Below are 16,598 nucleotides of genomic sequence, written 5' to 3'. Positions count from 1 at the left end.
AAATCACATCAATCACGTCATGTTTTCTATCTATCTAATAATTTTCCTAAAGAATGTAATGAGCCTAGAAAGCTCATTGCATATGGCAGTGTGATAGTGCTGTTGAGAATTTGTGAAAATATGAAATTGGATTAAATGAATTTGATATTGCATGCGGTGTATAATATGTGGGTTATTCATTCTCATATGGGAATGATCATAACCATGGCATGTCAAAATAGTAGTTTCATAATCTTACATCTGCTTTGCATGACAGGGCACATCTGATGACCTTTCTATTTTATTTCCAGTACCACATGTCATGAATCATTGTCACAGAGATGTCACAGCCAGCTTTCTCCCTCATACTGTGCTCGATCAGTAGTGAGAGGTTGAGATGCTTAACAATCTCCCATTGCCATCCCTCCACCTTCAACGTCGGACACATCAAATTGATTTTAATCAGGCAATAAAGTAGATCTGATCCTCCCTCTGTTGACTCACTTTCATGCCCCAAGGGGGCTGACCTGATCGACTTTTCTGATGGATTTTACTCATAACTGCCTATAGCGCCGTTCAGTACAGAAAATCTCTTTCATTTTAGTTGCATTCAGAAAGAGACTGATGCTGTATTGGTGTTTGCTGTGAGGTTTCAGCAGTTTATTTATTCAATACTTTGATCCTTTAATTCCTGTCTTCCTGAGCTGCTCAAGAGGAAAAAAATTTGCAGGCCTGAATGTGAGAGTAAGCTTTTTTTTTTTTTCTTTTTTTTTTCCCTTATAGCTCATTCCGAAATGAGCATGGAAAGATCCAATAGCACCAAAATGACACTGAGATAATCAGTTTGCCTGCCTTATTCTCAGACACCTTTTATTTATTTTCACCTTTATTTATGTAGTGATGCCTGTAAATATGTGATTCTGGGATCTAAATACCAAAAATAGTGTTTGCACTGGTGTTCAGACTTTAGGGAGACTTATTTTAAGATCTGAGTTACTGTCTTCTCCTTAAAGGGAGGAGACACAGTATCCATTTATTGAAATTTTATAAACTAAATCTCCAGTTACCTCAGGACTACCTAATGTAATATTCAAAGTGAAAATTGTGATTTATTTATTTTTTAACCTTCAAACTGGCATCGCAATGGTTATATCAGTTAAGTATTTAACATTTTCAAACTATCTAATTTTTCCTGATGTGATTATCAAACAGTTGAATCTTTTGAGTTTAACTGTAACTGTAGTTTACTTAGTCTCCAAATTACCATAAACTGTACCAGTTACTATATAACAGTATACCAGTAATACCAGATCCTGAGGAGAGCCTGGTGTTTTTGAGTAATTGATGAAAACTATTTATGGTGCTATCAGTCACCACTGTTATTTATTTGAAGTTGACAATGAAAGGCTCTGTCAAACCTGCATACAGTGGGGTCACAAAAAAATCCCGAAAGTTGTGATATTCAAAGTCCCACATTGAAAATAATTTACATTTTAAAATGCGACCTTTATGCAAAGTTAAAGGGCAGCTAAACCCTTCAGCTCCATCATTTTGTTTGTCCTTTGTACATCTTAGTTGTTGCTTCAGATCGCATTTAAGATTTAAAGTCCCTTTGGAAATATTTGTGTAACCTGAGCATTGCAAAAACTAATGGGCAATAGTGATAAAACTGCTGCAGGGAGCACTGTGCATCTTGACAACAATATTCACATTAAAATGTATTTTAATAAATGCCCCATTGTGTTCAGAAGGCCCATGGTAGGTTTGTAAAAACCCTGTGAACAAAGATAATGAGTGGTCATAGGTCATCATCAAAAACCAGAAATGCCAGGATTTGCTTTTATATTCTTGGTTCATTCAGGATTCTACGAGGCCTTGCGTATAAGCCCATAATACAAATTGCATTATATATCTGCAAGGCTGCTCTTCTTGTCCTGCAGCTTTTGAGAGGAATTTAGATATTTTCTCTTTTTAGGAAGTATTAATGGAGCCAGATTAGTCTTTGCTTCAGGCTGAGATGTGGAAAGCACTCTGTTCCCAGCTTTGTTTAACAAGTAATGCGTGTTGCTTATCATTTCCTTACTTTTGTTAGACCTACGGCGGACACTAAACACGCAGTACACCCACATATATACACATTGGCATGTTAATACATAATTGATATTTATTAATCTACGGAATGGTTGAAACTCCACCACCATTTAAATTTATAATGTTGCCAGAGACAAGTTTATTCACAGTAGGCATAATCAACAAAGTGCACTACTTAAAGGTTTGACACCTATGTTTGCTGTCTGATTTTATACAAACATTTTTTTAATGGTGTTGAACTGCTTATTTACCATAGATCTGGTTCTGATTTTATGGTATTGTTAAAGAAAGAGTAGTAAATTAGAACTTTAGCAGTTTTGATAAAACTGTGTTCACCAAAGTAATTATTGAAATCTTATCTCAACGCTGCTATAAATAGAAGGGCCAATACAGCAACAAAGAGAGGTCAAAGGTGAACTAAAAACCTGGAATGGGAACTTTGATGTTTAAACAGTCAGCTTGGGTTGTAATTTTACAGTGTGACTTCATTTAATTTTCGAAATACATTTGACTAACATGGAGGCTATTCTATGGCTGCTTGAGTGGCTGAAAGATCATAGGATCATCCAAATTCTATGCCATTGTCTTCTGAGGTCTTTGCGATTACAAAATATAGAGCAAGAAAATAAAACCCATAAATAAACCATAGTTTTTCTTTTCTTTTTCTGCTTTTTTTTTTTTTTTTTTTTTTTTTTTTTTTTTTTTCAGAACGGAAAACGGAATTAATTGTTTGTTAGCTTGTAACCAGTGTTGCAAACTTCGCAGCTGTCACTAGATGTAGTGACTTTTCAGACCGTTTTTTTGTTTTTTCACTTTTTTTTCAAAAAAGTGCCTAGCAACAGATCTAGCAACTTTTTGAACGAGCCGTTTTGCTACTTTCCAGAGAGTTGCCAGTGCTGTGCTGTGGGCAGGAGAATAAATAAAATATATTAAAATACTGCATATGTGAACACAGAATAGGAGAGAAGCAAATGGTTAAAGGGCTGAGAGGAGGCTGAGTGCAAATACCATGTGATGACGTTGTGAATATGCTGATTAGCGTATTACGTCATCTAGCGACATTTAGTGACATTTCAAGCAGGCTTTAGCTACTTTCCATTGAAAGCAGTTGGCAATGGTGCTTGTAACTGGCACTGGCTGACACAGTGTTAGTGGTTGTGCTAATGCAAGTTTTCGCTCTCTGTACTAAGGTTTTGGTGACCAGTGAAAGAGCAGTCTGTATCAAGATGGTTGGTGTTAGAGGAAACATCAGTTAGACTCAGGTAAATGTTTGAGCCTCAGTCAGACCCAGACTCAGGTCAGTCTGTTGTGACCAAAATCGGTGACTGGCAGACTTATCAGAGCAGTTAGCCTAGTTAGCATCTTTTATTCGTTTATGTTGTTTGTTAGCTTGTAACTGGCAGGGGCTGACCGTGTTCGTGGTTGTGCTAATGCAAATTCTCACTCTCTGTACTAACAAGGTTTTGTATTTATTTTACCTGCCCCCCCATCCCTGCAAGTTGACAGGATTGGTTCCTTAGGTTGTATGGCGTATGAAACCCTTGCTGTCTGAAGCCATCATTGGTTCACTGCAGTTCCAAGGTGGAAATATGCAGTCATGGTGTTGTGGCCCTGTCTGTGCGGCTCATGCCTGCATGGCTCTGACTTCTTTCCAGAGTCCGAAGACATGCACGTTAAGTCGTGTTTTCACACCTGTGCTTTTTTTTAAATTAAGTATAGTTTGTCTGTAATTTTCTGTAGACTTTGTAGTTTATATATACACTATATTTCTTTTACTAATTCCAGTTCACACATGAAAAGTACAATGCAGTACTCCTGGAAGGCATTTTTTATCCAGTTCTTGGTTCACAGTTTAAACAGTAACACTGCTATCACAGCTAATAAGGCCTCTTTGTGTTGTAAGTCAGATTGGAAGAGACATGTTTTCCTATTTCTAATGGAATGAAGCTAATCAGATATGTGTAAGATGACTGCCAGCTGCGTAACTTTGCAGAATTCACTAGAGAGTAAAGTGGAAAAACTTAAATAAAGGGCAAGTCCATCTTAATCACATGCTTCTTTGCTCTGTGGCAGGCAATGAGACAGAAATGTCACATTAGTAATGCAGAATGGTTAATTACATCATATAGAGTTAAAGCAATGTGCCATTTGTTGATTTTGGCTTTTAATTGAAAGTTACATTTTGGCAGGTTAATTGCCATTAAAAAGAATCTTTCTTAAAGTACATTTACCGCCATAGACAATTTATTAAAAAAAAAAAATTGAATGTTAGGCTACAACAAAATACTATCATTACACAACGAATACACAGATGTTATTAGCCTTTTTGTCTTTAAAAATCAAAAGGTCAAAGTTTTTTCTGTCAGCCAGCCATGTCTGTTGACAATAGCTAAACAAAATGTACCACATGACTAATCACTGTTAAAGAAAACCTTTCTGTGAGGCTCATCCAGCCATTTATCTCTTATGTTTTATCTCCTTAATTGTTTCTTCTGAAGAGCTTCATGAAGAAGGCCTGCAACATGATGAATGCAGTATTTGTACTTGATTAAAATCAACTCCAGTGGGTGATTAGGGGGGAAACAAAAATCTACCAGTCTATTTTGTTTTGTTATTTTTTTCACTGGCAGTCTTGTGGAGGACATTATACTTACTGTATGTGGATTTGGGATATCCAGCCATTCCTTATTTCATGTGTCCTGGTAGATTTTGACTTTTGATATTATAGCAACCATTAAAATGCATCCCCCTATTAGCCATGTTTGTTCATGTAGTGTTATTTAATGAGTGCATGTTAATTTTATCTTTTATAATACTGTAGTTGAACTAGGTAACATTCAGGTACTATTGCAGATTTAGACTTGTTTGTACAGTTTTTATGACGTACTCCCTTGTGAGTTTCAAGGTGGATATGTAGTTGTTAGATAATGTACAGCTCACTTGGTGTCTGCAGTGGTACAGAGGTGGCCAGTGTGGATGTGATCCCTCACTATAACAGCTCTCACTCCACTCTGATAATGCAGTTTAATCTGGAGGCTACACCCAAGGCACTGACATGCCCCACAGAGTATCAGCCGGCATTGGACAAACGCAGTGGAAACCTTGACTGGCACTTCACCCCTCAGTGATGACAAAAACCCTGTCTGCTTAAGCAGCTATTACTCCACCTGATTGGTAATCATGACATGGAGTGAGACATAAATCCCTCAGACTGCTGCTGGTTAAGATAGAGGTCTTTGAAGGAACATAGTGATTAGGTGACCTTGGATGGAGCATGGAAAGGGGGCCAGGCGAGGGTAGGCTTGCAGGGGGGTTGTACTTTTCTATTATTGGCAGTATAATGACACATTCTTATGCAAATGAAATGCACACACATAGGCTACATTCAGGCTGGAGAGAACAGTTCAGAGCCCTTAAAAATGATTTCTTAGAGTATATGTAACAACTAGTATCACCGGTCTTATCAGCCTCAATCATACTGTACTTTATTTGCACACATTGAGATGCCATTAGTTCATCCCGTTTGCACACATTCATTTGTGCTTTTATATGAACTCTGGCCCCACGACGCAGGTTTACTGCGCCACTTAGTTTCACAGACTCTGAGTCAGACACATTTCGTGAGGTTTAAATCTTTTTTTTCTTGCAATTGTATAGCACACTTGGTCTCTTTTGATCTGTCATTTAACTGAGGACTAGTATTACATGTACAAATTTATTTTCTTGTACAGATTTATACCTTTTAGACTAAATTGAATTTTATTATATTGCATGGTTTTGCACGTAGTCATATTTGGTGTACTAATTGTATTTTTTTTTTTTTTTTGTGGTCTGATTTATTTTCTGTAAACACGTACTGTTAACAACAAAAACATGTTCATGTCGAACAGCTAGTTGTATTTACAGACACAATTCGGATAACTTTTCCAGCTCACTTATCTTGGCTGGTGTCACAAACGTTGGAAGTTATCTGATAATTGGTGGGAGACACTAAAAATCAGTCAGTATGTATCGTTTCCTGCTCACAGTGAACAAAAAGGGAAACATATCTACTATAGTTAATTTTTTGTTGATTTTAGAATTATTAATACATATGATTTTATTTTCGGGCATACTGTACAAACAAGCAAATCAACTACAATGCTTTAAACAAAAGTATTGACATGCTGCTCTTCAGAACAATAGGGTGAATAGCAACTGGCAAAATTAGATGGTTTTGGGTTATGAGGTGAAAGAAGCATGAAAAGGAAAATTATGAACATGTTGCTGTTCAAACATGCAGTCCAGTTCTGTGCTGACAAGATGTGCTTTGATAGGACACATTTTGGAGTTCTTACTCACAGCAGGAAGGTTCTGGGTTCAAACCGGGTTTCTTTGTGCAGTTGGCATGTTCTCCCTGTGCCTGCGTAGGTTCTCTTTGGGTACTCCAGCTTCCTCCCACAGTCCAAAAACATGCACAGTATGTTAATTGGAGAGCCTAAAGTGCCCATAGTTGTCAATGTGAATGTGAGCGTGACTCTCTGTTTGTCAGCCCTGTGATGGACTGACGACCTGTTCAGGATGTACCTCGCCCAATTGCAGCTGGGATTGGTTCCAGCCCCCCTGTGACCCTATAGGGATCAGCGGCATAGATAATGGATGGATGGATGTTCACCTTACTGTAGTTACTGTAAGGTCACCCAAACATAAAAATGTAAGAGGAGGCTTTCATTCATGAGAAAATTATTATATTTGTACCAATTGATGATAAACCAATGGGAAATTTAGACCCAAAAGGCCTGATTCTTCCAGTTAGCTCACCTGGTACGACAGAAAAACCAGCAGCTCCAGGATTAAATAGCAAAATTACCTTTTATTTATAGTTATCAGTAATAGGTTTGGGTTTTTTTCTCGGTTGAAGACTGGAGTAATTACACATTTAGCAGGATTCCTTGTGAGAGGTGACCCAGTGGCAGAGAAACCGGCAAGTATATAATAAGAATTGACCGATTTTTGCAGACTTTAAAATCAAAATCCTAATAATCAATGATCATCAGGAAAATGAAAAAATATTTCACAAATTGAATAAACAGGACAACATGAACAGAGATAATGCTTTTTAAGATTAATTTGACCTGCAACATTGTTCACAAAGTATAATAACTGAATAGTCATATTTCTCTTAACATAAAAATTTTTCAAAAATGTTCAGATAATCCTTGTAATATAGTTGTTTCTTTCTGTGAATGTAATGTGCTGTAAGGTATTCCCTTGCATGTGGAGTAAAAGGGCAGTAAACAGCATGCAGCTTAAGATCGGTCTTATGAATCATTCATTGTTTACTGGTGTAGGGATTTATGCCAGGGAGCAGGAGGCCATTCTATGATTGTCTTCTGAAACTTTTCATATGGCGCTTGCTTTCAATAATTTGTTGACATGCCCCTGCTGTTGTAGAGAAAATAAAAGTGACCTCGCTCTGTGGTGAAGGTCAGGCAGTATCTAATGAAAGCCCCAAAGTCTTACAACATTGATTTCTTACCCATTTCATGGGTAGAATGCAGAGTTGTTCAGTGTTGCCATGGGGGATGGCCCCCGGTATGAGCTGGTACGTTTCCTGGAGCCAGTTATACCTCAGATTCTGTAAATACCATTACTTTTCTCTCTTAGTACATCATTATTTTCGCTCTCTCCTTTTTTCTAACACAGCTCACTATCCTAAGCTGGCTCAGTGATTTCGAAGAATTCCTTTTTTAAAAGATATTTCTAGGATCTAGAGGGTAGCGAGGGATGAGTGCTGCTGAACTGACGTGCACATATAATTGTGGGCATGCGTCCAGAAGTGCTGTGACATTCTGAAATCATTCATCAGTCAGCAGAGCCATGGCTCTCTTTAGTCTCCATATTCTGATCAGACTTGACGTGGATGGCATTTAAGTCTAAATACCACATGTCGTATGTCACTTCTAGAGATACGGTTGTAATCAAGATTCATTATGCAGGTGAGGCATCATTGAGATGTATCACACTTCATTGCATCTTTTGGCAGATTAAAGATATGAAGATTAAGGGAGAGACTGCATTATACTGTTGTTATACTTAATAACCTGCTTAGTTTGGCTCATAGCCCTATGCTCATCCATAATGCATATGACCTCAAACTGGCCAGGACACTCTGCCTTCTCCGACACTGTGATAGAATCACAGATCCTTGTATGTATGTATGTATGTATGTATGTATGTGGGTTTCGTGTGTGTTTATGTGCACACAATTTCACTTTCAACATTTCCCAAAAATCTTTTTAAAAAGGCAGACTGAGTGAAAATGAATGACTTTTGGCATTCAACTATTGCTATGGGTTCAAATAAGATTCAAAAAGACTTTGAGCTCATAAAGCAATTGATGATCTCATATAATTCCAAAGTTTGTAGTTTACCTTTATAAACCTGTAAAAGGAACATGCCTGAGAAATTTAAGATACAGATACAATATTAGTCATTAGTGACAGTGTATGGGACTGGAAACTGTTTTTGAAAAACTGTTCCAAATTTTGGGAAATTTCTTTTCTTGCCAAGAGTTAAAAAATAAGATCAATACCACTCTCACATCTGATGTACGTTGCAGATATTCAACTTCAATTTTCTCTTTTCTCCCACACTGGTTGTTGGGTGACCTTGAGTGTCCTGAATGCAACACAGGTCTGATGGACTATCACTGCCCTGTCAAGTTCACACACAGCTCTTTAAGTACAGCTGACCAAGTTGGGTGAGCTTGAAATAGTCTGGTTGAGAAGCAGCTCTTTCCCAACGTGCAATTGTAAGATAGCTCTGACTTAGGAATATTCTCAGATCTGCTTTTTTCAGCTGTATAACATAGCTGATGTTTAATTCGCCACTTTGAGCTGTGTACTGCACTGCTGCTTTTATAACACAGGTTTTGTTTGAATAGGCCTGTGGCTTACGACTTATCCACTGTACCATATTGTGAACTGTGTGTCTGATGCAATTCAGGGGATTGTAATGCCTTAGTGCTTTGCAGCTTACGTCATTGGAATATAATATTGTTTAGAGAGATAAATGAAGACCTAAGCTCTCATGTAATTCAGAGTTTAATAGGACTGAGCAAATAGAAGAGGGGATGCTATACTGCAAAATGCAGGATGAAGAAATTAGTTTTGCTGTCTCAGTGTTCATGTTGCAGTTTACTGGTTAACAAAAAAAACTTGATCAAAATACAAGCTGCAAAGACGGCTGGCTGGTTTTCCTTCGGCAGGTTTGCAAACTATCTTTCCTGTCTGCCTGCTTCCAAATAACTCTTTGTTCCTCTGAAAATCTGGCACATTTCAAAGGCTCAATGGCTTTAATGAGCCACAATGTTGTGCCAGTGGTGGCCCCATGAAACTCATGATAATGTGCCCGACTGAGTGCCACTGTGTGTGTTTCCCACTGTTATGATAATGCCACCAGTTTGGGGTTATTTTTCCATTCACTGAAGGTAGCTGCTGCTTTTTTAACTTGCTATTCCTGTCATCACCACTCATTTGATGTTTGTATAGAATTGTGTGCAAAATACATAATGCTGTGTAATACTATACCTTTTGGCACCTTCTCATGCAAATGTAGTGGTATATGAAAAAGGAACAAAAGAACAGTAGGATGTTTACTTTTCTTCAGTTGTGCATTTGTCCCATTATTGTGCCCCCACCGGCTGCAGGGACAGTAGAGCCTGTGTCAAGGAGAGGCTGTCTGGAGAAGGGGGAGATTAATTGACATAAGAGGTCATATGCTCGACTCATATTCGGCCCCTTTCAAGGTGAAAGGAGGTAGAACATCAATAGGAAACTGGGCTGCTCTGAGATCCAGGGGCAGTTTCTTTCATGGCTTCCGTCGGTAGCTGAGGAAATGGCCCTTCTGTCACCAACCCTCTGCTTTTCAGTGGTAATCAATTCAGCTTTAAAGGCTTAGGAGACATCCCTTTAGAGACTTCAGCAAGTTGCCTCTGCCAACCTCAAGCCCAGCATGTGCTTATTGATGCCCTGTTAGTTCTTTGAGGAGAAATGTAAATAATGTAGTCAGCGAATTCAGCTCATATACAGTTCACATGTGTTTTGAAAGTACAGTGTTTAGACTAGATTATATGTTTCTGACATAAAATTAAATGTAAAATAGTTTGTTCCGGGTATAATTAATGTCACAAATATTTGTGACCCTCATTATGCTTTACCATTAAACTGTCAAATCATGCACAGTCCATCATATTATTATTAAATCTGGTGCTGAATGAATATTCAGTGCATGTGATAATCAGTATGCATTGAGGTTGATGGCATGTTTTGCCAAAAATCATAAAATTGTGGTGCTTGATGGTTTAAAGAAGCACATTTGACTGCAGCCAAGAATCTTGTCTTAGTACAAAAATATTGTGTTATGAAGTTAACAATGTTTTCAGAAATATTTGGCATGGTACATGTTTAATTCTGGTGCTTTTCCACTGTTTACAGTCAGAAATAATGATCATGCACCAATTCCTCTTGCAGTAAGCTACCTTGATATACCTTTTTTTTCTTATCAACATGATGTGAATTTAATTTAATATTTTAAAGGCTTGATGGCTTTGGTTTGCAATTTTGCAATGTCCCCCTTTAAAGCCTGAAAAAGTCTTTGAATATTTCAAAAGAGACCTTGATTCAAATTGTAAGATTTCAGATATATTGCATCAGTGGGAATAGAAGAGGTAGAATGGATAAGATGTTTGACCTTTTCAGATTTGTCCCTGGGTAGTGAATTTGCTGGAGGGTGCCAGGGCAGAGAGCAGCGGTGCGTTGAATTATCACTCCCACTGTTCAAACGCTGCAGACCTGATCCCCCACTTGCTCCACTCCCACCACTAATGGGTTAGGAACACACTGGAAAAAAGACGCTGATAGAGAAAGAGAGTGGGAGGGGGAGGGGGAGGTAGAGCCTGTCTGATTGTCTGTGGGTTAAGCTTAGAAACAAATTACCGTTTTTGCTTGGCACTGAGGAGAAGTAGCGGCAGGTCACTTTTTGGTGTCAGAGCTTTAGCAAAAGCTTATGTCATTCTGCAGAATGATCGAGCTGAGTCTCTGACAGCTACCGGCAGGAAACATGTCAACACTTTGACGGATGCTTGCTATATTGAAAGCCTATGATGACTTTTTAGTTGACTGGGCTTTCACTGAACTCCCCCCCATTCCACCATCCAATGAAAGCACACACCAAGGAGGCAAAAAGATAAGAACAAACTTGCCAAACTGCTTTGTAATAGTTTGCCAAGGCGCAGAGGACATCATGTCTTTGTTAGAGGAGAGTAGCTGTCAAAATCACAATGCCTGGGCAGCATCTGTGTCTGCCTCTTTTGGTACAGTTTTAATCTTCTGGAAAAATGTATGGCCTCCCGCTCCGACAAAGAACTGCGTTTTACAAAATACATACCACGTACAAAAGGACATACAATACTCTATTAATTGTCAACCTCAGTACTGTATATAAAGCACAGAGCTATAGCCTCTTGAAAAAACTTTCTCTGTTTCATTCAGCCAAATGCTCCCATTGCAGATAACTTAATGACAATTTTGCTTTTGTCAGTGCCTCTTCGCCATTTACCACATATGGTTCTAAAGAAAGTCCAAGTACAGCCATTTCCTGTCCTCCCACACGCATGTTTACATCTAGTACATGTTCTCTGGGGAAACATGTGATCCACCTGCTCAGTACCATCACCTCATGCTGCATCTTTTCTCCTGTCTCCTCCTTCACCCTTTCCTCATGCCATCCAGAAGCCATCCTGTGTGACATAGGGGAGTTTCACTGTCACGACCAGAAAACCTGCATTCCTGAGGCTTGGCTCTGTGATGGGGAGCCGGACTGCCCTGACGACTCAGACGAAACTGATCAAACTTGTAAGTCACCCATTCCATCCATCCCTCTCTAATGCAACACTGTCATATGGAATTTTGCCACACTCCCTCATCTGCCAGCGAGTCTCACCTTTATAGTATAAGGACTTGTGTTAACATGTATTAAGTGATATTCCACCAGAAAAGTACCTTCTTAGTATCGAATGCTACCCCCTCCAGACTTTAAAGTGCTAGAAGTCTGTGGATCCCTCTGTCACAGAGAACAGCTGCTGTGGTCATTTTGAAGACATGAAATGTACTTACATCTTGCTGTAGATGCCTTGAAAGCAGGCAGCAAACGAAATGGTGTGTTTAAGAATACTTCAGTGAAACTATGAGTGTTTGGAACACTTAGCACCCAGGTGGACAGCTGGATTGTGCTGCAGGAATGGTTTGAGATGTTGAGCTCTAAATAGGTATGTGTGAGTGTGAATTGTTACCAGCCCTGGGATAAACTGTCTGGGGTGTAGCTCACCCCTCCCCGTATGTATACTCGTATAGGTTCCAGCCTCTCAAGACACTGCACAAGATTGCAAGCAGGTATATATAATTTCAGTGGGAAGTATTAGTATTTGCTGATTTAAAAACTATCACCTGAAATATTATTATTGTCGCCCTATTTTCATTTCTGGTACCTGTAAACCCAGTGTTTGCTGCTGTGTTGTTTTTGTGTAGTGCGTTACACCGTATAGTATATTAGGATGATGATAAGAATACTAATAACGATAATGACTTGTATTGTATTTGTATTTTATTTCATATTGTATCAGTCATTATTAAAAATAAAATACTGCAGAAATGTCTCACTGATTATAGTTAAGATTTTCCAACTACAGCAATCATCTCTCACATGATAGACATTGAACTGTTGCTGTAGTAATGTCTTTTATATATTACCTACAATAGATTCATTCTTCAATAGATGTATTTTTATCAATTTACAAAATATGCTCTTAAAAAAAAAAAAAAGTATTTATCCATAGTGTTTTTTTTTTTCTTCACTTTAAAGAGTTATTTATCCAAGAGGACTCTTGACTACTACTTAACTCTCAAGGGCAGGACAGCACAAAAACAGCTAATCATTTCAGAATAAAACAAAACACCAGTCTGGCTGAAAATATGGAGTTATTGGGGGGTGTTGTATTCGGTGAACAAGTGGAAGTGCTGTATTATTCCTCGAAGAATATGCTTGACATGTTCGACTGCAGTCATGTAAACCTTCATTTGCCCTTCATACAAGGGTTGGTTGTAGCGGGCATGCTCTCTTTAGTATTAGTATTTACTCACTTATGGAACATAGATTTCCTTTAATGGACAAACGAAGCAGCAGTTTCACATTATTATGAGCTAAATTGGCTTTAGTAAATTATGAGGGTGGGAAAAAGCAACAAAACCAAATTATTAGCATTCACTGCAGGTTCCTCATCAATGTGAGTCATTGGGTATAATTAGGACTTTATAGTTTTGGCAGTGACATCTGTGCATAAATTGACCGCGGCATGCAATAATTATTAATCCCAAACAGGTCATTTATCAAGTAGGCTACTTGTGGGCTGGAAATGATTGTTACAAAAAAAGATGGAGGCCTCACTGCTTATATTGAAATTATATTACATTATATAGTAATACATTATATTGCATTGTCTCTAATGTATGAATGCAATAGTTTCCTAGACTCAATTCACACTGAGATAAAGCAGCACAAGTTTGTGCCCTTAGGTAGGATTGGGGAGGTATAGAAGACGGAAGGATGGATAGTCTTTCCTCAAGACTGCAAAATCAAATGTTGGACCAAGCACTTTTGCATCTTTTCCCTCAGATGCTTTGTTGATAAAGTGAGTTGTAGGCTTTGCTCATTGCTGCATATGTCGCTCCACCTTTTTATATCTTGTGCTTCTTATTGAATGCCTGTCACATGTAAGATCTTTTGTATTAGTGAAAGACTGTCTCAGAATTCTTAGTGCAAGTGCTCTTTTTAAAGGGGCACTCCAAGGATTTTACACCTTTAGGCATCATGAAAAATAGCTGAATAATTTATTCTGTGTTTAAGACACTTTCTAACATTTTGAAAGGTATAACCAGTTCAAGTGTTTTTTGGAGTTTGATCCACACTCGGAACTAAAAGTCATGATATCTAAACCTGCACTGCATTAGTGGGTTATCAGTCATCGGGCAATCAAGTCCTCCAATGTCAGATAGCTCTAAGACCCTTTGACACCTCAGACTGGATGGCTCAATAGAACATTAGCAAAAAGAGAATTTTTTTTTTGTAATTAAAACTGTTGTTGATTATTATTTCAACCTGAACAACAGGTGAGAGCTATAGAGGAGAGCTATGACAAGAGTTTGGTGCATATGAATGTAAGTTGAAAAGTAAATCATCTTAATTTATTTAGTTTCATTGTATGTAAAATTGTATACACTCGGGTCCCATGTGGTGTTTGCTGCAGATTTCTGATATCCTCTGTTATTGGTTTCTCTGTGTGCTATGATCTTTCACTCTCCCTTTTTGTGAAAGATGTTTTAAACATAATAGATATAATATAACCTCTGCACGGTCGCTGTGGGCCAAGTCGTATAATCTCCAGAAGGCCATTAATTATCCCTTCAATTAATGTTGGCACCATTTTATTTACAATGCCTGCAGAAAGACGACCTTGCATATTCATCTATGGAATCAGGCACAGCTCATTATAATGGATTATGTATTGATAGAAAGAGGAATTAGATCAGCTTTGCCCTGCAAACAGAAGACAGGATTGGAATATATTCTGCCTTCTTAAATGGTAGCAAGGGCTGCAATAACCTGTGGAGAAAAGAAAAATCCTTTCTATAGGATGATATTCACTGAGCACAGCCTTAGAGGATTAAAATAAAAGCACAAAAAATTCAGCATGGTGCCAAGCCATCAGTACTTTAATTTAACTGTGAACAGTTTGGGCATTATACAGAGGAATTTATTATCTTAAGAAAAAAGCAAGGTAATACATTATACACTATCACCTAGAAATATAAAAATGTTGGTGCAACTGATGGCCTCTCTCCACTCGATTCTGGCTCGGTCAGGGAGATGTAATCACTGCATCTTCAGAGCCTGTGGGGAGAAGGGAAGGGAAGGTGGCCTTGGACTGCAATATCTCAAGAGTAGAAGGAGGCACCGGTTTATCCGCTGAGCCACGGGTCCCGTGGGACAGGGCAGCTGACGACAGTTATTCAGGGAACTGGGAAAAACAGTCTGTCTCCATGAATGGCTAAAGAAAAGCCAGCAAAATGGCAATGTTCCAATTGTTTAGAAACTGTCAGATTGTGTGCTTTCTGTGCAATAAAGAGTCATACCTTTTGCTATATCGTGGAGCTAAGCAGCATCTAAGCAGTGGTGATGGTGAAAGCGGAAAGATTGAGAATTTGCCAAGAGCATGATAATCATATTCTTAGTTTTTGTATTATACTTACAAGGAAGTTTAAATGTCAAGACTGTCTGTGGGCAGGCAGATCTGCTGTTTGCTGTGCATTTGAGATAAAGTGGGACTGTCATAATTTACTTTCTGTAAATATCTTCTTCTAGAATTTAATAAACTTTCAGTTCTAATGGCTGTCAGCATGCAGCTCTCTCCCTTTGTTGATGCTACACGCTTGCAAACAGTGTCTTAGAACTTAAATCCTTCATGAATCCTTCAGGAAAGGATTTCATGGACTTTTGGCTCGTCTCAGTAGTGCTGCCATGAGACGCTTTGTGAATCTGGTGGACATGGAGACCAGTGAATCCTCTGATTGAATTGTCACTCCCAGAGGAAAAGACAATAAAAAGGGTCAGCGACTGACTTCAAAAACATGGTCACTGAAGCTGTGTTTCATGGCTGTAACTTGGCTCGACCCAGTCAAAAATTATGTTGATCTCGGTGTCCTCGAGGCACAGGGGAGGAGAACTGTACAAAGACAGCTCTCTCAGGGGTTTTTCCGTTTATTCTCCTTCAACTGCAGGGGAGGGCATGTCTCCCCATGCTTTGCTCTAAAGTCCTCAGATTCTCTATACTGAGTTCATTGATATCCTACAGAGTTTAAAAACAAACAGTATGGTAAAAACACAGCAAGAAAAGATAAACTCTTCTATGATGCAGCACTGAGTGCAGCATTTTTAGCAGCAGCAAGTTCTGTGTAGTTTTAAAACTGGTGAAGACAAGTCTTTTTCTTTTCAAACTTGTAAGAATACTACTGCATATAATGTTTGTCTTGACCCTTTTTCTATACATCTTGTGTGTTTATAGCAGTGTCAGGATTCCATCTTATTCCCCATATGGTTGTGTTTCACTCTGCATTGGAGAGTGTTTTACTATCTTTAAGCTATAGTTCTTTTGGTTTCCTGTCCCACAAACTCTGGACACTACTTGCCCAGCAACAAACAGCAGTGTAACATTCAACAAGCTCAAGAGGTGGATATTTTACTATGGGGCTGATGGATACCAAAGCAAAGCTAAAAAAAGGAAGTGCGTATTTGACATTTGTCAAGAGGTCACCGATAAAGATTAGTGTTTTTTTTTGTTTTTTTTTTTTGTTTTTTTTGTCATGTAGCCTACATGAAAAAGTAACTGACAAAACTGCCTGTTGCATAAGAATATTTATCATTATTGAAATAAA

This window comes from Seriola lalandi, unplaced genomic scaffold (genome assembly GCF_002814215.2).
Source record: "Seriola lalandi dorsalis isolate HSWRI2012SDOR001 ecotype SW California unplaced genomic scaffold, Sedor1 jcf7180002054758, whole genome shotgun sequence".
In the NCBI taxonomy this organism is placed as follows: Eukaryota; Metazoa; Chordata; class Actinopteri; order Carangiformes; family Carangidae; genus Seriola; species Seriola lalandi.
The sequence above is the reverse complement of the archived record's forward strand: the minus strand, read 5'-3'. Positions refer to the sequence as shown.